This window comes from Canis lupus, chromosome 11 (genome assembly GCF_003254725.2).
Source record: "Canis lupus dingo isolate Sandy chromosome 11, ASM325472v2, whole genome shotgun sequence".
In the NCBI taxonomy this organism is placed as follows: Eukaryota; Metazoa; Chordata; class Mammalia; order Carnivora; family Canidae; genus Canis; species Canis lupus.
The window spans coordinates 33,581,221-33,608,441 of NC_064253.1; positions in this window are offsets into that span (position 1 = coordinate 33,581,221).

The window sequence follows — 27,221 nt, forward strand, 5'->3', positions numbered from 1 at the left end:
TTGCAATAAGCTAATAGAATTGAATCACAGTAATAATCTAGTTTTTCAGGGAACTTTTTTCCTTCCTTTTCTCTCTTTTTTTTCCCCAGCTCTGTTTCATAATTAAAAGATCCTTGGGTTTGATTGCCAGTGGGAGGCCGTGCCAGCCACTCTTTTGGCGAGCCTGGTTTTCCAGAAACGCACATGTCTTGTTTTGCATGCACTGGTTCAGGAATCAGATAATCATGTGCTGAAGAGTGATGCCTGTCATTTAAACTACAAGTACAAGATCCAGCCTGCCAAAGGACCATTAAAATGAATATATGAGAGAGAGAGAATGTTGGGAATTCTATTGAGAGCCCTGATCAACAGCTAAATTTTAATGAACTGAACTCAAGTTATAGTTTGATAGTATCACATCTGGAAATCTGCTTATAAACTTTAAGATCTACAAAATAGCCAGAACCCCCTGAACTTTAGCTGAGCTCAATTAGAACACAAAAGTTTCTCTCCCGCCTGGAACTTATCTTTTCTTCATGATTATGCTTTTTTAAACATAAAGACTTCTGTATTGTTTGAGGTTAAATATTTTTTCATCTCTGCTATTTCTTGGTCCACAGGGAGAGAGAGAGGATGTTAGATATGAAACAAAGATAACACATCTTTAAGCTTCTTTTTGAATACCATCTTGCAACATGGCTGATTACATAAATTTGAAACAAATATCATCCTAGAGCATTTTGTAGAGCAGATCCTGTTTGTACACTTAGAAGCAAATATGTAAAAATATGTGCCTATGCAAGCTACATGGTTTCTTTTCACTCTGTGCATGTTTTGTCCTTTTCATAATGTGTATATTTTGTTTTACAAATAAAACACATGAAGATGCTATTCAACAATTGAAGTAGAAAGCGTATTTTTCCCTTTTGAGATGACTAGGTCTCCAGGTGGGAAAATAGTGAAAGGTTAGCTGTGGCTTTCAAAGGATCTATTGTAGGCTCTAAAGACATCAAGTTTGATCATCCATATTGAAAGAGTCACAAAATCATCATTTAATTACCCTAAAGACATATAGCTTCTCAGCCTTAGGAAAATTAAACACTTTTCTATCTGCATTCTTTCCTTTCATGTGCAAAACACGTCTGATAAAAGAAAAAAGAAAAAAATGAACTTGCTGAAAAATAAAATACTTAAGGCCAAGAAATGGGAGGGGTTGGGGAGAAAATTCAAACGATCTCTTCCACTAATAATGTACATCTACGTTTAACTTAAAAACCAGAACTTCCACATCTTGAGTATACCCCCTGAAGAGCATTTTCTCTCCAATACTGGATTTTCTTTCTAACGTACAACAGGAAAAGTGAAACAGACTCTGCACGGGCCCAGTGATTCATTTAATTAATCCTGCTTGTAACAAATTTCCTGGTTCTATGCTATTCCTAGGGCCTGTGCTGAAAAGAAAGCACAACAACAAAAATGCCACAATCACTGGGTATTCATGTTTTTTATTTCTCCATCCAAACTCATTCTGGCAACTTCGCTTTGAGAAGAAAAGTCTGATGAGTAGAGAATAAGATTAGACAGCCTCACACTGAAGTCACATTTTCACGTGTTTCTGTGACCTGCAAAATACTTCAATGCAAATATGAAATGACTATAAACACATGAACCCCATTAAAATGAAACTTAATTGCACTATATATCCTTATGATTAATCACCTTCATAATGGTAGCTATTCTGTTTCAGGTTTTTCTGAGAGACCCTTTATGTATATTTTTTCATTTAATCCTCACGCAACTCTAGAAGGTGAGTATTATGATTTTCACTTTGTAAATGTGAGCCTATGCTCAGGAAGTCAAGTGACTTGTCCAAAGCCCCACTGCTGGTCATTGGCAGAGCTCCCACTACTGTTGGAATTCTATAAGCAAGAAATTAAGTCTCACAAGGCTACCTAACTAATCGTGTTAGCAGAAGAACTGAAAATATCATCCTGGTCCTTTGAGTTTCTGTCCAGGGTCCCTTCTAATATTTCTTACCTTTTCTATTCACCTTTCTTCTGCAACCTATGAATTACGTGGTCCCTTCAGTGAACTGGAGGCATAAGGTAACATTTCTGAGGTCTGAAGCCTTAACTCATAAATCTTTCAGTAACCCAGAAATTATTGGTTATGAACTAAAATGTAGATACTTCTTAAAGTTCATCAGAAAAAAAAAAAAAAAAAAAAGTTCATCAGAAGTATTCTTCACCTGAATAATCTTTTGTCCAGTGGCTAATCTATAGGAGTCTGCACCCTTTTCTTTCTAATTTAATGAATAACATTTATTTTTAAGTGGAAAAAGTATTTTTTTCCCTCCGTTTGGACAATGATATCCTATAACTAACCTCAGCAAATAAACTATTTCTACCACTGCAACCTCTGTACAATATGGAGCCTAATTAAATCCACGCAGTCAAAAGGCTCAAAGCTGGGCTCCCTCCACCATGCCCAAACCCACCTCTGGAATACAGAACACATATCATGTCCAGAGGACAACAACCAGGAAAAAAAGACATGCTTCCTATCTCCAAACAGGAAGCCTAAAACCCCTGCTCTGTGGGAAACCTATCAGTCATACACTCTGAAGAAATCACAAGCTTTCCATTGCAAATTCAACTCCAAGGACTGAAATGCTTGATTTTCAGTTTTTAGTCATACTTCTTTTTAATTTTTTATTTACTTACTTATTTTAGTTTTGGTCATACTTTAGCATTCTTTTGCTAAATATTAATGTCATATTAAAGATGATCACTTTTATATATACACCCATTGCTAGTGAAATTGTGTAGAAACATAGCTGTGTATTTTAACATCTGTTCTTCTGACACAGATTCCAGGATCCCAACATGCCTGCGAGGACATCTTGGTTTTGAAAAGTATAGTGTAGCAAACTTCAGACAACCAACCCAGGAATTCAGGGCTTGGGATTTAGTTTCCCTCAAAGGTTCCACTTCAAGTAATTCGTTCCAAAATTAGCAATGCTAAGCACTCCCATGCAGCAGACCCCAAATTAAGAACAGACCAAGTTTTAGCCAAAGAGTGGAGAAAGAATAGGACTAATAATTAGGGCAGATGGAAGAGCGGTATTTTGTGAGAAGAGCCAGGTCAAGAGTGACTTCTGTCACTAGCAGCCACCATTGAGGGCCCATTATTGGGATGCGCCAGGCTTATTGTAACCACTAATCAGAGGAGAGGGTTACTGACCCATTTCTCTTCCTCTTCCTCTTCTTGACTGAGCTGGAATTTCTTTTACACCTGCACTTTCTTATTAAGGTTTCTGGAGTTTTCACTGAGACTTCGAATGTCTCTAAGAACTTTGAGGGATTTGGTGACAAAATGTAAGCTGATTACCAAAATTGTAAAAAACAACACCACAAATCATACTTTTCTCATATTATTTTACCACTGTTTTTTTTTTTTTTAAGATTTTATTTATTTATTCATGAGAGACACAAAGAGAGAGGCAGAGACACAGGCAGAGGGAGAAGCAGGCTCCATGCAAGTATCTCAATGCAGGACTCAGTCCCGGGATCCCAGGATCCCAGGATCATGCCCTGAGGCAAAGGCAAATGCTTAACCGCTGAGCCACCCAGGTGTCCCTTACCACTGTTTTTATATTTAATTAACTTTCTCCTGAAAAATAAACTTTAGAGTAAATTAACCCATTTGTGCCAAATTTATAATACCCCTGGAAGGAACTGAGATCTCCATCTGTATTTATGATTTTTTTAAAGATTTTATTTATTTATTTATGAGAGACACAGAGAGAGAGAGAGAGGCAGAGACATAGGCTGAGGGAGAAGCAGATTCCCTGCAGGGAGCCTGATGCAGGACTCGATCCCAGGATCCTGGGATCGTGACCTGAGCCAAAGACAGACACTCAACCACTGAGCCACCCAGACATCCCTATATTGGTGATTTAGTCAAGATTTCCTTACAGTGGTGACTACCCTGAATGAAGTTACACCTCTTGTTTGTTCTAATTATATTGACATACATGTAGGAAGCCTTCATAAGTCACATAGTTTTATCTTTCACTTCATTATCACCATTTTCCAGGTGAAAAACTTAAGATCAGAGAAGCACAAATTGGCCAAAAACTATATAACTAAGAAGTAATAAAACTTGAAAGCAGATTTTATCTGATTTTAAGTCCATTGCTCTTTCTGTGTACATGGCTTTGGGATACAGTGTGAAAATTGATTATATTAATTCCATCATGCTTGTAAAAATTCAAAATTCAAACTTGTTCTTATTTACTCAGTCCATGGTCAGGGCTAGTCTCCTACATAAAGAAGCAATTAGTCTGAGAGTAAATTTCTAAACAGAAACTTAATCAATTTGCTGTACTTCCTTATTATTGACATTGCCTGACTTCTTAACCCTATCCATCTGCCAAGATGTAATCAATCACAAATGGAATATTCTTAAGTTACCCTAACAAAAGGTGAAAAGACAAGATATTTGTAGGAATGAATTAAATGTTAACTTGTCAGATCCACTTCCTAAAGTGAGTGAACAGAGAAGACTTTAATAACTTCAAAATAGAGCATAGCAACTATGTTATCTGCGTTTGAGGAAACCTCAGAAGCATGATTCCAAAAATAGGTTGAGTATTTGTTTATTTAGTAAATGAAAGAGACACATATATTATCTAGTATATTACAATCCTCTATTAAGTACTGTAGAAACAAAATCAATGATGAAATATGGCCTAGAAATTAAAAAGCTAACAATGGGGATCGCTGAGTGGCTCAGTGAGCGCTACCTTTGGCCCAGGGCGTTATCCTGGAGTCCCAGGATCGAGTCCCGCATCACAGTTCCCTGCATGGAGCCTGCTTCTCCCTCTGCCTGTGTCTCTGCCTGTCTCTCTCTCTCTCTCTGTGTCTCTCAGGAATAAATAAAATCTTAAAAAAAAAAAAAAGCTAATGATAAAGTTGATGAAATATGTGTGTGTGTGTGAGAGAGAGAGAGATAAAGAGAGAATGAGAATGTGTATGTGTGTGTGTGTAAAGTCTAAGGAATATATAAATCATGTGCCCCCATAACATTATAAGCAATAATTTCAGGTATTATAAAAGTACAGTAATATATGACTTAAGTTTTCTGACAGAATTTAAATAATCTGTACAACATACTTGGTTTATTTCATTTTAGTTTGCTTAATTGAATTATTATATATGAATTAGTAATGCTCTGTTTATTATTCTAGCTCTCTCATCTATATGGCTAGCCGCCTACTGGACAGATCTATTCTGCTACCACATAGGAAATTCAAAGTCAGTGTGTATAAAACTGAGCTGGTAAAGTTACCCCCCCCCAAAGCTAACCCTTCGTATCTTCTGTTCCCTTTATCACAGAATGACACCACAATCTATTTAATTGGTCAAGGTATTGCCCTAGTTAATAGTCTGATTTATTGAAGATTTTTAACAACCAAATAATATTTTTATTTTCCACCCAAGCTCCTGGCATTACGAGACTCCGCTAAATGCCCATCCTGATAACCTAGTCAATACCATATACTTGCATGATTCCTTGCTTTTTCATTTTCTGGGGTGTTCCTCCAGTTGAGAAAACTTGCCTAATTCCATGGTCATAATCCAGACATTGTCATTACCTGAAATGGCTTCACCCTGAAAATCATTATCCCAACATGCTGTTGTCCCATCCTTGAATCTCTATACTGCAAAATTTTATCTCTTGGTGCCTCCAATTCATCAACACAACCATCTCCCTTCTATCTATCTGCCCTCTCCTCTCCTCATTTCCTATATTATTGAGCTCACTTCACATGAAATGTCTGTAAAATCACTCAAACATATATTTTTACTCTCTTGTCCTTTCTTTTTGTTGTACTCTTGAAGAAAAATTTAGTGCTGATTGAACCAAGCTACTAGATATCCCTACATCTTTACCTTAAGACTGTGGCTAGAAAAAAATCATATAACATGCCAAATTGATATCATTCATAAATTCATGGTCACCAGCCTGAATTCAATACTAAACATCACTAGGCGAGATTGCAACTTTCCTTTGCTATGATCTTATTTCCATTCCCATAGCTTTTTAGTTTCCTCAAACTTCCTTATACTTTTCACTCATTCAGATGGTAGCTTCCCTAAAACAGCCCATTAATCCTTCTGCCTTGTTCTCTGAAGTTGCTCAGGTTTCTATTCTTTTGTAGATTTGATTCATCATTTTTTCAAGTTGAATAGATTATATTTTTAAAAAATGATCAACTTCTATTTAATCAATGGACTCCAACATGGAAAGTTGTAACTACAAGTAGGTATGTAGGAGGTATGTTTGAGTATGTAGGAAGTATGTTTGAGGTAGGTAGGAGTAAGTGACATGTGTAGAATTGATTGATTGAGACAGAGTTAGAAGACAGCGAGGGCTTTCATATGCTAGGCTGGGGATTTGGTGGTTCTTGTAATGTAGTAGTGAAACATCTGGTTCAACTGTCACTTATTTTTTGCTCACTGCCACTAGAACATTAGGGAACTTGAAAAACATTTTCAGAAAATTGGAGTCAAGTTATTTCTGTGCCATTTAACAAAGTCCTTTATTCTGTTATCTTCACTAAATGTGTTCATATCTAATAACTGCACAGATCTTGAATTCTGTGCATTAAAAAATACGTAAATGATAACATACTTTGGTAGACTAAGTAATGGAGCACAAAAATATCCTGGTCCCAATCCCTAGATTTTGTGAATGTTGCCTTATACGGGAAAAGGGACTTTGCAAGTGTGATCATGTTAAGAATCTTGAGGTGGGAGATGATCTGGGTTACCTAGATGAACCCTAAATGTAATCACAAGTGTCTTTATAAGAGGGAAGCAGTCCAACAGTTGACTACAGAAAAAGGAAGAGTGACAATGGAAGCAGAGGAGATAAGGTAATATAATGTCATTAAGTGGGTCATGATCCAAGGAATACAAGTGGCTTCCAGAGCTAGGAAAGGCAAGGAAATAGATTCTGCCAAGAGATTCCAGAAGGAACCAACACTGCCAATGCCTTAATTTTAGCTCTATAAGACTCATTTTCAGGGGTGCCTGGGTGGCTCAGATGGTTAAGCATCTGCCTTTGGCTCAGGTCATGATCTCCAGGTCCTGGGATCAAGTCCCACACTGAGCTTCCAGCTCAACAAAAACTCTGCTTCTCCCTTTCCCTCTGCCTCTCCCCCTGCTTGTGCTACCTCTGTCTATCTCAAATGACTAAATACAAAAATCTTTTTTAAAAAGCTCATTTTCAGCTTCTGACACTCAGAAGTGTAAGAAAATAAATCTGTGTTGTTTTAAGCCAGTAAATTTGTAGTAAATTGTTACAGCAGCCACAAGAAACTAATACATATATTGCTTTTGTCTTCTGTACTTGCTTTTTCACTCACGAGTATACTTTTAAAATATCTCTATGTTGAATATAAATAACGAATTTATTCATTTTTAACTGTCACTCAGTGTAGTAAAATATAAATAAATTGCAATCTATTTGTTTCCCTAATGAGAGACAGTTTGGTTTCAAGAAGTATTACCATACTTCTAGGAACATTCTTGCATATGTCCTCAGATACTGTAAGAAATGGAAATAGTTCTATCTAGAAATGGAAATGCTAGATTGTATTAATTTTCCTAAGTACCACAAACTTAGTGGCTCAAAACAACACAATTTTTTTACTTTACAAGTTTTTAAGTCAGAAGCCTGAAATGAAATGGACTAAAGTCAAGGTGTTGGCAGGGCTGCATTCCTTTTGGAGGCAAGCCTCCAGAGAAGACCACTTTCTTACCCTTTTCAGTTTTTTTTTAAAACAATTTATGTATTTATTTTAGAAAGCACAAGCAGGAGGGACAGAGGGAGAAGGAGGGAATGTCAAGCAAACTCCATGCTGAGTACAGAGCCCAATGTGAGGCTCAACCCCAGGACCCTGAGATAATGGGCTGAGCTGAAATCAAGAGCCTGCCACTTAACTGAGTAAGCCACTCAGTTGGCTTTACAGCTTAAAAAAAAATTGACTGTGGAAGGGTAATAATTAATACACAATGTTACATTAGTTTCAGGTCTACAACATAGTGATTCAACTTCTCTATACATTATGCTATTCTCACCACCAGCATAGCTACCATCTGTCACTGTACAATGCTATTACAGTGCCATTGACTATATTCTGTGACTTATTCATTCCCTAACTGGAAGCCTGTGTTTCCTACTTCCCTTCACCCATTTTGCCAATCCTTCTCCCATCCCCTCTCCCTCTGGCAACCATCAGTTTTTTCTCTGTTATTTATAGGTCTGATTCTGGTTTTTGTTTGTCTATTCATCTGTTTGGGGTGTTTTTTGTTTTTTCTTGTATTTTATTTATTTATTTTTTAGACTCCACATATGAGTGAAATCATATGATATTTGTTCTTCTCAGTGTGACTGATTTAACTTAGTTAGTATAATACCCTCTAGGACCATTTCCAGCTTTTGCAGGCAGCCCACATTTCTTGGCTTGTGACCCTCCCCCCACTTCCATCTTTAAAGCCAGCAAGTGAATCAGTCTGGCCTCTGGTTCCATCAATATATCTCCTAACTCTCCCACCTCCCTCTTTCACCCTCAAAAGTCCTTGTGATTACATTGGGTCCCCCTGGAAAATCCAGGATAGTCTCCCCATATCCAGATTCTTAATCACATCTACAGTGTCTCTTTTGCCATGTAAAGTAACCTATTTACAGATTTTAGGGATTAGGACATGGACATCTTTGGGGTATCATTATTATGCCTCCCTTATCAGTCATAACATGTAGATGTTCAACTTTACTATTGCTAACTCTCTTTACAAATAATTATCATATTAAAAATAGATGAGTTTCACTCTTTCCAACCACTGTGTTAACAAAATTTATACTTTAGCTTAGCTGACATGAACATGAATTATTATTTTTACTTGCATTTTTTTATTACTAGTAAGGTTTATCATCTTTGCATATTTTGATTACACATACCAATTTAACTTTCTTTTATTTCCTTTCATATTCTTTGCCTTATCCTTTTGGTCTAAGTAGTCTGTCCTTTTGATATTGATTTTAAGATCTCTTAAATATATAATTTATAAATGAATCCTTTGTCTGTTGTAACACTTCAAAATATTTCTTCCCCATTATGGCTGATATTTTCACTTCTATTTTTTAAGATTTTATTTATTTATTTGACAGAGAGAGAGCACAAGCAGGGGGAGTAGCAGAGGGAGAGGGAGAAGAAGGCACCCCCTGAGCAGGAACCTGTCTTAGGGCTCAATCTCAGAACCCTGGGATCATGACCTGAGCAGAAGGCAGACACTTAACTGACTGAGCTACCCAAGTACTCCTGATATTTTCACTTTTATTGTGCATTTAATCTTACTGCTTTTCCTAAAGCACTCATTCTTAATGTTTTTTTTCTTGTGGCTCTCTTTTATTCTATTTAATAAATGTCCAAAATATTTTTCTACATATTATTCTGATATGTTTACGGTTTTGCTTTTCAAATTTTGGTGTTTTACCTACCTGAAAATGTGTATGATATGAACTAGAAATAACATGTTTATTTTTCTTCGACATGGACAATTTGCATACAGGATACTTGCCCTCTTGGTCATATAGCAATGGCTCACATTTTTACTGATGAATTTTGTTCATGTACATTTATTGTGATAATTTTGATTTTTTTCATTTAAAAAATTGAGATATATCATGTAATTTTAAGTATAAAATTTGATGATTTTTAAATATGCATCTTATGGGTTATAGTTATTCACAAGGTTTGGGACATTTCCAGAATCCCAAGAGATTCCCTCTTGCTTTCTCTAAACATATACTTTAGTGCTAACCACTAATCTGATTTCTATAATCATCAATTAGTTTTACCTGCTCTTGATTCATGTAAATAGAAATAGAACCAACCATACAATATATACTCATGTATCTGACTTTCTTTTTTCAACATAAGATCTGTCAGATTTACCTATGCTGTGGCATGTACTAATAGTTTTTCTTTAATTCTGTGTAGTATAGTACTTCATTATATGACTATATCACAATTTCTCTATATTCTTTTTTTTAAGTTATTTTTTTAAGTAATCTCTCCACCCAAGTAGGACTTGAAATCACAACCCCAAGATCAAGGGTTTCATACTCTATTGACTGAGCCTACCAGGCACCTTTATCTGTACTCTTTTTGATGAGAATTTTGGCTCTTTTCAGTTTGAGGCCATTTTGAATCAATTTCCTATAAGCAGGGTCACCTGGGTGGCTCAGTGGTTGAGTATATCTGCCTTTTGCTTGGGTCGTGATCCCAGGATCCTGGGATCGAGTCCTACATTGGGATCCCCATAGGGAGCCTGCTTCTCCCTCTGCCTATGTTTCTGCCTCTGTGTGTGTGTGTGTCTTTCATGAATAGATAAATAAAAATCTAAAAAAAGAAAAATTTCTATAAACAATCAATTTCATGTATTTAGTGGACTTTTAAAAATTTCTTCTTTCTTTTGAGAATGTATGCAAGAGTGGAGTTGCTGAGTCATGTGGAAAATATATTATATTTAGTAGGAACTTCCAATTTTCCAGAGTATTTATATCATTTTACATTACCAACAGTGAGAGCTCCAGTTAATTCACATCTTACAATATTTTCACATTTTAACTATTCTGTTTAATATGTAGTATTATGCCATTGTGATTTTATTTTGCCTCTCTCTGAGGAATAATGATGTAGAGGAGGTTTTTTTTTTATCCTTCTTAGCCATTGGGATACTGTCCTTTGCAAAGTACCTGTTCAAGTCCTTTTCCTTTTAAAGATTTAGTTATTTTTGTTTTTCTTATGGATTTATAGACGTTATATATTCTGAGATTTGTCCTTTACTAATATCTCTTCTGGTTTCCCTTTCACTTTCTCATTGGAATCTTTTGATGACAGAATTTTAAATATTTATAAGATTTAATTTATTTTTTTTAAAAATAACTGGTGCTTTTTTGGTGGCATTTCAAAATATTGGTTACCTGAGTTTATGAAAGTGTTTTCTGATGTTTTCTTCTAGAAGCTTCATAGTTTTTGTTTGTACATTTATGCCTGTGAGCATTTTGACATGAATTTTGTGAAGAGTTGTGAAGAAGAAATTAAGATTTTTTTTTCCATATGGGTTCATATACTTCCACATCATTTATTAAAAAGACCAATCTTTCTTTAATAAATTCCATTAGTTCCTCTCTCATAAATCAAGAGGCCATTTAATTGTGGGCCTATTTCTGGACGCTCTGTTCTGTTGCATTGAAATATTTATCCATTTCATGACACTACTATTTTGTCATACTAATTTAGTAAATCATTGTAGTAAATCTTGAAATACTGTAGTGAAAGATCAAAAACTTCACTTTTTTTATGCCAAGATTGTTTTGGCCATTATTCTACGCTCTCTGCAACTCCACATAAATTTTAGAATCAACTCATCATTTTACACACACACTTGCTGGCATTCTGATTTTATTGTATTAAAGCTATAATTCAATTTGAGGAGCATTGATATCATAATAATATTGAATCTACCAATCTATGAACATGGCATATTACTTCATTTATTGAAATCTTTTATCATTTTTTCCAATTATGATTTGTTGTATTCATTATAGAAGTTTTGTTTTAAATTTTTAAATAAGTGGATTGCTAAACTTATTCCTAGTATATAAACTTTTAATGCTGTTATAGCCTTACCTAAAAATTTTGCCACTATTTTTGTTACTAATATATAGAAATATAATTTAAGTGTTTTTGTAATTTAATTTTTAAAATTATAATGAACCTAACAACATTGCTAAGTCCATTTATTCTAATAGTTTATAGATTGTTCTGTATTTTTGTTAAGATATAGTTTTATGTCTTTCTTTCCAATTTTTATGCCCTTTTTTATACCATATTATAATGACTAAAACTTTTATTACAATACAGAATAGAAGTCGTAAAAAGAGGAAATCTTTTTGTCCTTCCCAATCTTAGGGTGAAAACATTCAATATTTTACCATTAAGCACAATGCTAGCTGTGATTTTTCAAATAGAAGTCTTTTATCAGATTTTACATTTTTTTTAAATTTTTATTTATTTATGATAGTCACAGAGAGAGAGAGAGAGAGAGAGAGAGAGAAGCAGAGACACAAGCAGAGGGAGAAGCAGGCTCCACACACCGGGAGCCTGATGTGGGATTTGATCCTGGGTCTCCAGGATCGCACCCTGGGCCAAAGGCAGGCGCCAAACCACTGAGCCACCCAGGGATCTCCTTTATCAGATTTTAAAAAGTAACTCCTATTCTTAATTTGTTGATCAATTTGCTATGAATAGTTACTAAATATTATCATTTCCCTGCATTTCTCCTTTAAAAAATAAAATTTGGGCAGCCCTGGTAGCTCAGCGGTTTAGCACCGCCTTTAGCCCGGGGCCTGATCCTGGAGATCGAGTCCTGAGTCGGGCTCCCTGCATGGAGCCTGCTTCTCCCTCTGCCTGTGTCTCTGCCTCTCTCTCTCTCTCTCTCTCTCTCTGTCTCTCATGAATAAATAAGTAAAATATTTTAAAATGAATAAATAAATAAATAATAAAACTTTTCCTCCTTTATTAGTTTAATGTGATAAATTACATGACTGATTTTTAAATGAATCTTTCATATCTGGGATAAATTCCACTTGATCATGATGTATAATATTTTTTATGTATCAGTGTGGTCAATTCTTTGTTATTTTATTAAGGATTTTTTGCATATATCTTCATAAGAAATATTGACCTATAATTTCCTTTTTTTAATATCCATGTCAGTCATCACTGTCAGGCCTTTATATAAGATGCATTGAAAATTATTCCTCATTTTATCTTTTCTGAAGGAGTTTCAGTAACACTGATATTATTTCTTACATGTTAAAAAGAATTCATTAATAAAAACATCTTGGCTGGAGTGTTTGTGTGCATGTGTGTGCACGTGTGTGTGAAGACTTTTAATTAATTTTATTTAATTTGAGACATAGTATTCAAATTTTAAAATTTTTACTTGTGTTCGTTCACTTTTATAATAATTTGTTTATATTATTACATTATTGAATTTATTGGCATACAGTAGTATATAATAGCACCTTTTCCTTCTTTAAATATCTACAGGATTTATAGTGACACATTCTATTTCATTTCTGATATTGATAATTGTATGTCTTCTCTATTCCTTATATGGTATACCTTACTAAGCATTTATTATTACATGTCGATTAATTTATATTATACTTTTCAACAAACCAACCTTTGACTTTGTTGACTTTCTCTTATAACTCTTCTTTAAAATCAATTACTTTTTTCCCATTCATTCAACCAACATTTATTGAACTTCTGCTACCATGCCAGTCACTATCCTAATTATTACATACATACAAAGTAGAAAAGCCATGGTCCCTATCCTGGATTTTAACAGCTTAGTGGGGAATAGTCATACCAGTAATCACAATCCAATATGATAAACCCAGTAAGGGAGGTACATACAATAGTTCAGGAGAAGCATAGGGAAGCCAGGGAAGCTTTTCAGAATAGGCCATAAATGAGCTGAGACATGGAGGATAAGAAAGAATTTTCTAATCAGACAAATGGAAAGAGAACCTTCCAGGAAAAGGGAATACATTTACCAAGACATAGATATTAAAGCATAGTGTATTTTTGAAAATACAAATTTTCTCAGAATTGCTTTAGCTTACAGTTCAAATTAGAAAATTGCAGAATATGAAGCTGGTTAGATAAGGATTGAGTCATTAAATCTTTGGTAGGCCGTGCCAAGAAATCTACCTTTTATCCTCTTACCAAAAGGCAACTGTTGAAGAATATTGGCAGGGGCATAATATGATCAGAATTTGTCTTTTCTGAAAAAAAAAAAAAAATACAGAGTTAAAGAGACTGGAGGCAATGAGACAATGAGTAGAATGTTTACTGAACACTTACTATCTACCAGTCATTACACTAAACCATATCATCTCATTTAACCCTTCCAACAATTTCATGAAGTCAAAACTATTTTAATCTATCATTTTACATGTAAGTAAATGAAGTCTCAGAGTGGCAAATTATCTTGCCCAAGCTCTCACATGATATGTGGTGAAGAAAAGACAAGGTTTCCACCCAGGTCTAACTCAGCCAATTCTGACCATAATAATTATGCTGCTTCTTCCTACAATTAGAGAGGATACCACAATTATCCAGTTTGGGAATGAGTCCTAAACAGAATCAGTGGCCCTGAAGATGAAGAGCTGAGCAGAGCTTTGCCCCAGACTAAGAAGCTGAATGGATGAAATTTAAAGTCAATTAGTTTTGCTCTTGTATTTATTATTTACTTCCTTCTGGTTTCTTTTGAGTCAAATTAATGATTTTTAACATTTCCTTTTTTTTTTTAAGATTTTATGTATATCTAAACACCTCAACATATTTCTAATTGTTTTAAACAGCTAATATTCTCTTGTATTTTTATATTTACCCACATATTTGCCACTTGGTTGCTCTTCATTGCTTCCCACAGTTTTGTTTCCATCTTGGGACATTTTCCATCAGCCTGAAAAACTTGCTTATCCTTGCTCTGTGTACCTACTAGCAATATATTCTATTAGATTTTATTTGTAAGAAAGCATTTTAATTTGGTGTCAGTTTAAGGATTTGGGGGAAGGGAGGTTAAATCGAGAATTATAGATTGGTAGGTTTTATATTTTCTTTCAGCACCTTAAGAATTTCATTTCATTGAGTTATGGGTTCTATAGTTTCTATTGTGAGGCTGACCATTAGAATTATTATTGTTTATTTGAGGGTAATATATCTTTTTTCAGATGATGTTATATTTTTCATGTTTTATTTGATTCTCGGCCATTTGTCTATGATGGTCCTAATTGTGATTTTTCTTCCTCTTTATCCTTAGTTTTCTCTGACTTTTTTTGCATCCATGTGTTGATTAATTCTGTCATCTGTTTTGGAAAATTCTCAACCAATATTGTTTCAAATATTATTTTTGTTTAATTTCCTATCTTCTCTTTCTGCAATTCCATTCACAAAAGTGCTAAGTCTTTGGTCCATAATCTACATATCTCTTAATTTCTTCTTTTGTTAAGACTTTTTGTCTCTCAATTGGGTATTTTCTCTACCTGTATTCAGATGAGCTTGGGACATCTTATGTGCTAGAAAGTAAGGAAATGCTCAAAAACTGCTAATGGCCAAATATGAGATAATTTGAGTGACAAAATAATGATAGTGATGTATGTTTCATAAAATAAAATATATATCCATGAGTTTGTAGTGATATAAATAGATGGCTGGATTAATCAATGAATGATGAGATGGATAACTGTTCAATACAGTAAAATTCCAGTTACTTAAGGCAGAAGGAACAGTGGCAATAGAAAAAGCCCCACTTGGCAAACAATCCATTAAAAATTGTTGCAAATCAAAGTATCAATGGCTGCTGAAATTAGTAGGTGAAATTACGATGAGAATCAGGATATTTGTGTGGTCCCAAAGTATTTCCCCACATGATTCTTATTAATTGCAAAGGGAAAAAGTAATAACTTTACAGTGGAAAAACCTGACAGACACCTCTAACCATGCATCATGTACCTACTGATATGATGCACTGCAAAGGATCCAACATTACTTCTGTGATACTTTTGCCAAAAATATGTAACCTCAATCCAATCATGAGAAAACATGAGACACACTCAAACCGAGGAACATTTTACAAAATAACTAGTCGGTATTCTTCAAAAGTATGAAGGTCACAGAAGACAAAGAAATACCAAGAAATTGTTCCTGACTAGAGGAAATTAAAGAGATGTGAAAAGTAAATGCATTGTGGGATCCTAGATTGGGATCCTGAATCAGAATGAATGAATGAATGAATGAACAGATAAATGGACAGTTTGGTGAAATTCAAATAAGATCTAAGGTTAATGAGGTCTAAGGTTAATGCTAATTTTCTGATTTTGAAAATTATACTATGATTATATGAGATGGTAACATTGAGGAAAGAGAAGCAAAGACTAAAAAGAATTTTGATATACTATTTTTGCAATGCTTTCTAAGTCTATAATATTGTCAAATAAAATGGCTAAAAACACTGTCTTCTTTTTAATATATCTAGTTCACAAAGAAATAAAATCTGTTTCTCTTATTGTTTTTCTTGGTTTCCAGTCAATTTGCACTGTTTTAGTATGCCTCATGATTTTTGATGTACTGTCGATGTGGATGAAAACTTAAAATACTTGAAGATGTTCTTTTCTCCCAGTGGAGGTTTAATTTTTCTTGCAAGCATATGCAGCACAAGGGAATTTCTTAGCTCCTGTACAGAAGTGGTCAATTAAAGGGTCAAATAGAAAACCTTCTGGGCATTTCTTTTCTTTCTTTTTTTTTTTTTTTTCTAGAGGGCAGAGGGATGTGGACATGTAAGTATTCAACTGTTGTTGCTGCAGCATTAAAGCAATCATAGACAATATATAAAGCAGTGAACATGGTGGCTGTGCTCCAATAAAACTTTATTTACAAAAACTGGCCAAGTTTGCAGACCTTTCTATAGAAGATTTATAATGGCTGGCAATGTTTTAATTTGCCTTTATTTCTAGTGTATGGCCTTCTGGAATCTCAGTAAAATGCTGGAAATGTTTCCCATGCTCTTTAACCTTCTTGGGACTTGAACTCTCAACTCTTGTCTCCCCAGCTGTCTCTATTCAGCCCGTCAGCCTTTCAGTTAATGCATTCCATCCACTCTGTTCCTCCAAGTCTGGCGCTGAGGCAGTCCAGGAGTCAGCCAGAGCACTTGTATGTAGGAGATAAAATTTTCTCCACTTGACTTTGCTTTTCAGGATTTTGTTCCCACTTATTTCAAGTCTCTCTGGCAGCCCCAAATCCCTAGTCCTTCCAGAGCAATAAGATGCCTCTCTGGCCTGCTGAGAAGTGGGGAGTGCCCTGGGAGGAAAGATAGGTACATGTGGAGCTCACCTGGAAAGCATCCCTATCTTCAAGAACTATGCTACTTGCCCTTTCTGGTACTTTGAATGTTCTCTGATGCCTTCAGAGGAGCAAGGGTTGTGTTGTGTTTCCTTTGTTTTGGTTTTATTTTTGGAATCCAACTTTTATAAATTTATCTAGGAAGTGTAAGTCTAATATAAGCTACCTTACTATGACCAGCACTGGAATTCTTGCTTAATTATTTTCCACGATGTTACTTTGTGGTTTCAGTTTACTATGTGTTTTCCTGTCCTTTCTTGCATTTGGTTGATTTTTTAAAAATTTTGAATCTACTTTATTTTCCTCTCTTTTTGCAAGTTGATCATTTGCTTTCCATTCTTTTTGTGACTACTATTAACTTTTTATTTTTTAACTTTAAAAAGCATAAAATTAATCAATACATTTTCCTTCTGAATTAGTCAGGGGTCCAAAGGAAAGCAATGGTATCCTCAAATTAAGATGATATGAAGAGGGTTGACCTGTCAAGGGCCTATTTACAAAGATGAGGTGGGTGAGGGGATTCACACCCGAGAGCACAGGAACATGAGTCAAGCAGCAGTGAATGTCAGTATTTCTAGTCTCAAAGCAAAGCAAAGAAGAAGTGATAGGAACCTGGAAGAGCTGTGCCTCTCTTTCTTTGATCCAGTAGTCACCTTATTAAAGGTTGTGGTCAGTCCTAAGCAAGGGCACAAGAAGAGAGCAAGGAGAATACATATTTGACCTCCCTTCCTACCCACCCTCTGATCTTCTGCAAGGATTCCCAATTGGCAAGACTCAACCAGAAGCCAGAGGGCTAAGAGTCAGGATGGGGTAATATATTCAGGTCAGCCTCCCTGGGCAGAGGGTAGATGGGGTGAAGATTGTATCAGGTGTGGTGAACAGAAAATACAGCACAACCCCTTCTCAGTACAGTGGTATCTTAAATGCTCCCATACCAATTACTCCCTCTTGCTGGAGCATTGGTAGGATAAGTAGTTCAAAACTTCACTTTGGTTCTTCTTATAGTTACATATCTTCTATTTCTTTGCTGAAACCTTCTATTTTTATTTGTTTCAAGTGTATTTGTAATTGCACACTGAAGCATTCTTATCATAGCTGCTTTAAACTTCATGTTAGCATCCTGTCATCACAGGGTTTACATGCATTGATTGCGTTTTGCATCCAGTTTAAAGCTCCTTGGTGCTTGGTATGATGAGTGGATTTGAATTGAAACAGACATTTTAGACAGAATTTTAAACAGACATTAGATTCTCGTATTATATTATGAGAATCTAATCTTATTTAAGCATATTTCATCTGTCTTTCTGTGCCATCACTTCATCAGGGGAAGTGGAGGGGTGGTGCTGTCTTATTACTGACAGTTGGAAGTCCAGTTTCTTCACTTAGTTTCCATCAACACACAAGAGAGTGTCCTTGTTACTGTGAGTGGGAATGAAAGTCCAAGTTCTTATATCATCTCCATCAATACCTCAGGAAGGGTACTTGTTTCTGCCAAGTGAGGATGGAAGTCCAGCTCCATATTCAATCTTCTCTAATATCACTTGGGTAAGGATTTGCCTTGACATGAAGTCATTCTCTTCTCTTTTTACATTTAAAAAATTTTGTTTTATATATAATACCTAAGGTTTCTAGCTGTACTCAGCGATAGGAATAGGGAAAAGCTGGTCTACTCCATTTTCCCAGAAGAAAGTCCTCCATCATGTTCTTCTAAGTCATATTTTATCCTATGTTTGTGGTTTCAAATGTGGTTTCCATCTTTGTAATAATTTGATTTTGCCTTTTATGTTTTCTCTGAGCTCTGCAAGCCCACTATTAATTTCTTCCATCTATTTGTAATCTATATTTTGAGCTATTGGTAATTTCTTTGTGTTGAATTCTCTTCCACCTTTTGATTAGGCTATAAATGCCATATCAAATTTTTATTACTTACAACTTTATGCCCAACTTTTAGGATCTGTTACACACACTAGAATTGATAATAATACCCATACTCCAGTACTTATAACTTGGGAAGAGGAAAAGGGGGAAAAAGCCATTTCAAAGGCAACACAAGTGCTTTGGATGATAATATGCTTTAGCACAAGGACGAGTTACACGTATGATAAGAATATATAAGAAGGTAAGGTAATGATATCAGCAGTTAGTAGAGTAGGAATCTCCAGATACACTTAACATGAAGACACTAATTCAACAATACTACATGGACCAATTCCCTTTTTGAGAAATGTAGAAGCCAATTAAAAAGCTCTTATCTTCCACATAAGTGCAAAACCAACTGTACCAAATCCAGTGGGAAAAATTCATGGCACCCTCTTACCATAGTCCCTTCCCTGGTCAATGCCACATGATCTGGAGGAACTCCCAATTCTGGCTTCTTCTTGGGGAGAGAAAGAGAAGACTAAGCTATTCATACAACATTTTGACTATTGAAGAGGGTTAACTTAGTTCTGTCTCAGCTGCCCAAGAGTGCTGATGGGACCCAGCATAGAGCAGATACCTGGGGGCTACTGAGAAAAAAGAACTGAACAGTGTGCTGTTTTAATTCAGAAGAAATAAAAATGATCAGTGTTTACCAGGAGTTAGGTGGGAGAAAGGGATAAGTAGGCAAAGCACAGAGAACTTTTAAGGAAAGATAGGATAGCATAGGATATATAATATAATGATGGATACATGTTATTACACATTGTCAAAACTCATAGAATGTATAACACCAAGAGTGAACTGTAATGTAAGCCACAGACTTTGGGTGATTATGTATGTTCATCAGTTGTAACAAATGTGTCACTCTGGTGGGGAGTATTAATAATGGGAAAGCTATCTATGTATGGGGGCAGGGGTATAAAGGAAATCTCTGTACCTTCCCCTCAATTTTGCTGTAAACCTTAAACTACTCTAAGAAAAAAGTCTTTAAAAAATGAAGGAGAGATAAAGACTTTCCTAGATAAGTAAAAGCTGAGGGAAGTCATCACTACTAGACCTGCCCTATAAGAAATGCTAAAGCGGATCCTTCAAGTTGAAGTGAGAAAATGCTAGACAGAAATACAAAAGCATGGGGAAAAAAAGCCTACTGACAAAAACAAATACATACAAATGCATAATATTATAATGGTGGTGTGTAAATCACTTTTAATTCTGAAATAGAAGTTAAAGATAAAAGTGTAAAAATACTTATAACTATAAAAATATATTAATGGATATCTAATATAAAAAGATGTAGTTTGTGACACCAATAACCTAAAGTATGAGGGTAAGAGAAGTACAAGAGTGATTCTTTTGTCTGCAATTGAATTTAAGATGTTATCAGCTTAAAATAGATTGTTATAAGTATACGATGTTTTATGTAAGCCCCATGGTAGCCAGAAAGAAAATACCTACAGAAGATATACAAAAGAAAATGAGAAATGAATCAAAACATGTCATTACAAAAAAAAAAAATCAACAAAACACAAAGAAAGACATCAAGAGAGAAAAATAAGAACAAAAGAGTTATAAGACAAAACAGCTTAGAAAATGGCAATAGTAAGATTTCCTCTATCAATAATTACTTTAAATGTAAACAGTTTGAAATCCCTATTCAAAAGACTTAGAGTAACTAAATGGAGTAAAAAAAAAATACAGTCATATGGTGTCTATAAAAGACTCACTTTAGATTTTACTTAAGGACACATACTGACCAAAAGTGAAAAGATGGAAAAAAGATAATCCATGAAAATGGTAACTAAAAGAGAACAGAGGTAGCCATTATTGTATTAGACAAATTGATTTTAAGTAAAAAACTGTCACAAGAGACAAAGAAGAACACTATATCATGATAAAAAGGAAGATCAATTCTTCAGGAAGATATAATAATGATAAATATATATATGTACTCAACATCAGAATACCTAGACATACTATGTAATAGGAGATCTCACTACTCCATTTTAATAAGGGACAGAATATCCACCCAGAAGATGGACAAAGAGATAGAACAGATGAACGACAGTATAGAATAAATGGACCTAACAGACATATACAAAACATTCTGCCCAACAATAGCAAAATACATATTCTTCTCGAGTACATATGGAGTATTCTCCAGAACAGATCACACTGGGTCACATAACAAGTCTTAACAAATTTTAGAAGCTTAAAATAATACCAAGTATTTTTTTCCAATCAAAATACAATGAAGCTAGAAATCAGTGGCAGAAGGAAAATTGGAAAATTCACAAATATGTAGAAATTAAACACACTCTTGAACAGCTTATGCATCAAAGAATAAATCAATAAGGAAGTTCAAAATATCTTGAGACAGACAAAAATAGAAACACAACATACCAATAAAATGAACGGGATGTAGCAAAAAAAAAAAAAAGAAGGAAGTTTATAGTGACAAACACATTAAAAATGAGAAAAGATCTCAACTAATATAACTGTACACCTTAAGGAACTAGAAAAAGGAGAACAAAGTAGCCCAAAATTGGCAGTAGGAAAAAATAATAAAGATAAAGAAGAAATTTAAAAAAAGAGAACAGGAGAATACAAGAAAAGAAATCAATGAAATTAAGAATTATTTTTTTAAGATCAACAAATTTAATAAATCTTTAGGTAGACTAAGGAAAAAGGAAAGAAGATTCAAATAAACAAAATCAGAAATGAAATAGGACACCTTACAACTGATGAGATGGATATATGTAAAGGATCATGAAAAGACTATGTGCAATTATGTGTCAACAAGTTATATAATCTAAAAGAAATGGTACATTTCTAGGGACACACAGCCCACCAATTGAACCATAAAGAAATAGAAAATGTAAACAGATAATAGCTAATAAGATTTTAGATCAGTAGTCAATAATCTCCTAACAAAGAAAAACCCAGGACCTAATGGCTTCATTGGTGAATTCTACCAAACATTTACAGAAGAATTAATGCCAATCCTTCTCAAACTCTTCAAAAAATTTGAAGAGGATGGAAATATTCAATTTTATGAAGTCACTATTACCTTGATACCAAAGCCAGAAGGACACTCTAAAAAAAAAAGTCAACTATAGGTCAATCTCTCTGATGAATACGGATACAAAAATCCTAAATAAAATAAAATTAGCATACTGGATTCAACAGCACATTACTCCAAACGAGTACACCCCTGGAATGCAAAGTTGTTTCAACATATAGAAACAAATCAACATGATACATCACATCAACAAAATGAAGGATAAAATCAAATGATCATTTCAAAAAATGCAGAAAAGTATTTGACAAAATTCAACAAAATTCAAACAACTTTTCATAAAAAAAAAACACTCAAAAAACTAATAGGACACTATCTCAACGTAATAAAGACTATTCATATCAAAAGCCCACAAATAACCCCATACTTGGTGAAAAACTGAAATCTTTTCCTCTAAGATCCAGAACAAGGTGAGGATCCTTCTTCTCATCATTTCCATTCAGCACAGTACAATTAGGCAAGAAAAATAAAACTTTTCAAATCAGAAAAGAAGAAGTAGAATTATTTTTGTTTGCAGATGATATTATCTTATACATAGAAAACCCTAACGATGCAACAAAAACTGTCAGAATTAATAAACTAATTGAGCAAAAATCACAGGATACAAAATCAACATATAAAAATCTGTTGCATTTTTACACTGTAACAATGAACAATGTGAAAATGAAATTAAGAAACCAATCTCATTTATAATAACATAAAAACTAATAAAATAACTTGGGAATAAACCAAGGAAGCAAAGACTTTGGCACTGAGAATTCCAAACATTTTTGAAAGAAATTAAAGAAGATACAGATAGGTGGAAATGTATCCTGTATTGATGGATTGGAAGATTTAATATTATTAGAATGTCCATACTACCCAAAACAATTTGCAAATTCAAAGCAATCCCTGTCAAAATCCTAATGACATTCTTTACAGAAAGAGGAAAAAAGTTTCTTATATTCCTGTGGAACCACGAAGGATCCTACATAGCCAAAACAATCTTCAGAAAGCAGAATATAACTGAATTTAAAACATATCATAAAGCTGCAGTAAACAAAATAATACAATACTAGCACAAAGAGAGACACCAATAGAACCGTATAGAGAGCACAGAAAACAAAAAATAAACTTATACTTAAAGTCAACTGATATTTGACAAGGGTGCCAAGAGTATACAATGGGGAAAGGATAATGCTGCTGGGAAAACTAGATACCCACATGGAAAGGAAGGAAGGAAGGAAGGAAGGAAGGAAGGAAGGAAGGAAGGAAGAAAGAAAGAAAGAAAGAAAGAAAGAAGAAAGAAAGAAAGAAGAAAGAAAAGAAAGAAAGAAAGAAAGAAAAAGAAAGAAAGAAAGAAAGAAAGAAAGAAAGAAAGAAAGAAAGAAAGAAAGAAAGAAAGAAAGAAATTGGGCTATTACATCACTCACAAAATTCAACTCAAAATGAATTAAAGACTTCAACAGAAGACCTGAAACTATAAACTCTTAGAAGAAAATATAAAGAAAAATCTTCATGATATTGGTCTTGGTAATGATTTCTCGGGTATGACATAAACAGCACAAGTAGTTAAAGCAAAAATAAATAAGTAGGACTATATCAAATTAAAAACCTTAGTTTGTTGCATCCATTTGTTGTGTGAAATTGTTGAATCATTATATTATATACCTGAAACTAATATTACATTGTATGTTAACTGTAATTTAAATAAAAACATAAAAAAATAAAACAGATATCCAAGGCAAAATTAGCAATAAATAAAAGGTTAACTCTTGGTTTCACAATTCTAGATGAATTAATATATTCAAATTAAATTCAAAATTTATACATATACACATACATGTATGTATGCATGTATGTATACATGTATATATACACAAATTTTAAATATAATCAAATACATTAGAGCCCAGAAAACAAAAAACATATTTAAAGTCAACTGATACTTGACAAGGGTGCCAATATAATCAGATACATCAAATACATCAGATACATCAAATCAGATACATCAAAAAGTTTGTGTATAACCAAGTCTCTGAGTAATACTTATTGTATTCAAAATGTATGTCAAATAATAAAAGTTGAAAAAACTTAGAAGCTTATACACAGCAAAGGAATCGAGAGTGAAAAGCAGCAGAGTGAGATTAGCAGAGTGAAAGGCAACCTACAGAATGAGAGAAAATATTTACAAACCATATATCTGACACTGGTTTAATATCCAAAATATAAAAAGAATTCCTATAACACACAGTAACAACAACAACAAAATAAAATCGAATTTTAAAAAATGGACAAGGGTTGAATAGAGATTTCTCCTATGGAGACATACAAATGGCCAGCAGCTACATAAAAAGATACTTAGCATCACTAATCATCAGGGAAATACAAATTAAAATCACAATGAAATATTACCTCACATGTATTTAAAAAACATGAAAATAATGTGTGGGAAAGGACATGGGCAAATTGGAACTCTGCATTGTTGGGTCGTCTGTAAAGTGGTACAGCCGCTATGGAGAACACTATGGAGATTCTTCAAAACAAATTAAAAATAGAGCTACTATATGCTCCAAAGATCCCACTTCTGAGTATTTATCCAAAATAATTGTAGTCAGGACCTCAAGAAGATACCCCCACTCCCATGTTCACAGCAGCATTGTTCACAGTAGCCAAAAAGGGGAAACAACTTCAATATCTGTTGATAGATGAGCAGATAAAGAAAATGTGATATGTACATATGGTGGAATGTTATTCAGCCATAAAAAGGAAATACATCCTGTCTTATGGCTTAATAAGGACTAACCCTGAGGACATTTTGCTAAGTGGAACAGGACAGTCGCAGAAAGACAAATACTGCATTATTGTACTTATTATAGGATCTAAAGTAGGCAAAGTCATTGAGCAGAAAGTCGAATGTTGGTTGCCAAGAGTTACAGGGCAGGGAGAACATGGGCTGCTATTCACTGGGTATAAAGGTTCAGTCATGCAAGATGAGAAAGTTCTAGAGAACTGCTGTATGACTTTGTGCTTGTAGTTAACAATACTGTACTCTATACCTGATAATTTAAGATGGAAGATTTCACAGGTTGTATCTGTTAACACAATAAAAAAAAGAATGTATAAGCAAGTCTATGCTAATGATAGTGCCCATGTTATTAGAAAAAGAAGTGTACTGAGCCAAAGTTTGATATAATCCAGAAGCACAGATTTTTCCTCACACATGTTCACATAAAACTCTACAAATAATTTTACTATTACATTTTTGTATTAATAAATGCATCATTACATTTTTTGTAGGAAAAATTATTATTATTAACATATATCTGTAATGTCAGTGAGTATGATGTTATTGATCCCCAGATTCCTTTTCTCATGGAAATATTTATTTTGAAAACATGGTATTTGAATTCACAAATGTCTTTGGGACTCAGAACTTCCTGCCCCATCACCTACCCCTGCATGGCCAGAGGAATTTTCTTAGTCTCTTTATGCCTCAATTTCCTCACATGTAAAATAGAGTTGATTTTCCATATTTCAAGGGAGATTTTGGATAGATTTAATGAGATTAAACCTTATAAATATATTCAACAGGTGTATGGCCCATAATAAGCACTCAACAAATGATATATAATGTATATAAATATAATGTATATTTCTATTTCCCTAAAGATATAGTGTGATTAAATCAGCTTGCTTTGACCTAGTTGGAGTACTGCTGGAGGGCAGAGTGCCTACTAAGCCAGCATGGAAGCATGAGTTTTTCCTCATCCTCTTCCTATAAGTAATTTGACTTTGGCCCATGCTTTGATCAATACAAGGCCCAATCTAGTGGGACACAGTAGCAAAGTTGGCATATCACTTAGAACGCTTTCATATGCAAAAATGGTCTTTAAAAATCCATATGTTTATTATACTATTCAAAAATTTAAAAAATAATAAAAGAAAGATGAGATGGGGCATGAAGCCACATGTCTATCTTTGTGTTTAGCTATGTTTTGTCCATCACCCTTTTATCTTTGTACTCATGTTGATTCTCCTAATCACAGGATGGCTATAAGAAGCAGGTGGAGTGGCTTAAATTTTTGATCTGTAGGTAGAAAGAGAGAGAGAGAGAGAGAGAGAGAGAGAGAGAAGTCTCCCAGCATGTAACGTGTATTTACTTTTATTTTCATTGGGTCTTTTTAAGTAAAGTCCACTCTTGAACGACAGGGGAAAACAAATCAATTGTTTTACTCCCAATCAAGATCCCCCTGAAACTGGAGAATGGATGAATATCTGAACAAAACTGGGACAGAGTTAGGAAAGAAGAAGTGGAAGTGAGTGTCAGGCAGCCTGACAACCATGTTGATTAAATTCAATTTCCTAAAAATACACAGCATACCCTAAAACAACCTATATACAAAAGATCCAGTTCAGGTTAACATCTTACAAGGGTGCCAATCTATCAGATAAGAATTTGAGACTTCATCAACTTCTAGAACTATAGTATATATACAACACAAGGATTTTTTAAAGTTTCCTCCCCCCAAATTATATGCTAAGTATGTAGATATTAAATATAACTATAAATGTGGCTCAAAATCATTTGATTTTATTAAATTTATTCCTTTCTTGTTTTTTGCTTTTACTTAGAGCTAACAATACATCTTGAATTTAGATGTTGGCAGCAAGTAGTATAAATTGGGTTTTCAGATATTATGTTTTAAAAATTATTAGCAGATTTGCAACTGCCCTTACAATAAGTTAAACCTTACAAATAATCTTCTGCATTTTACAAAATATTAAAAGTATATTTAGAACTAGCTACATAGCCAGTTGGAAGAAAGTGTGAAGGAACATTAGCGGAGGTGGTTAGAGAATGTCTTTTAGTACATGATTGGACTCTGAGTATATTTTAATATGCTGTGGGTGTACCAGTTAAAAGACTAATTGTTAGCATAAGGGAGGAAAAGGAGACAAGTTTAAAAACAAAATGATGAGAATTATTGATTAGTTCTCTTTTGTTGTTGCAGAAAATGTGATTTAAGTATTTGAATCTTGAAGTAGTTTTCAGAGAACGCAATTATTAAAAGTTCTCAGTAGATACTCTATTACCTATATTTAGTATAAAAGTAGTCACTATTCTTAGTATAATTATTACATTCTTCTCCATATAATTTCATTGCTCCTGGTCTGAACACTGACAAACTAGTCATTTTTGCCCAGATTTTT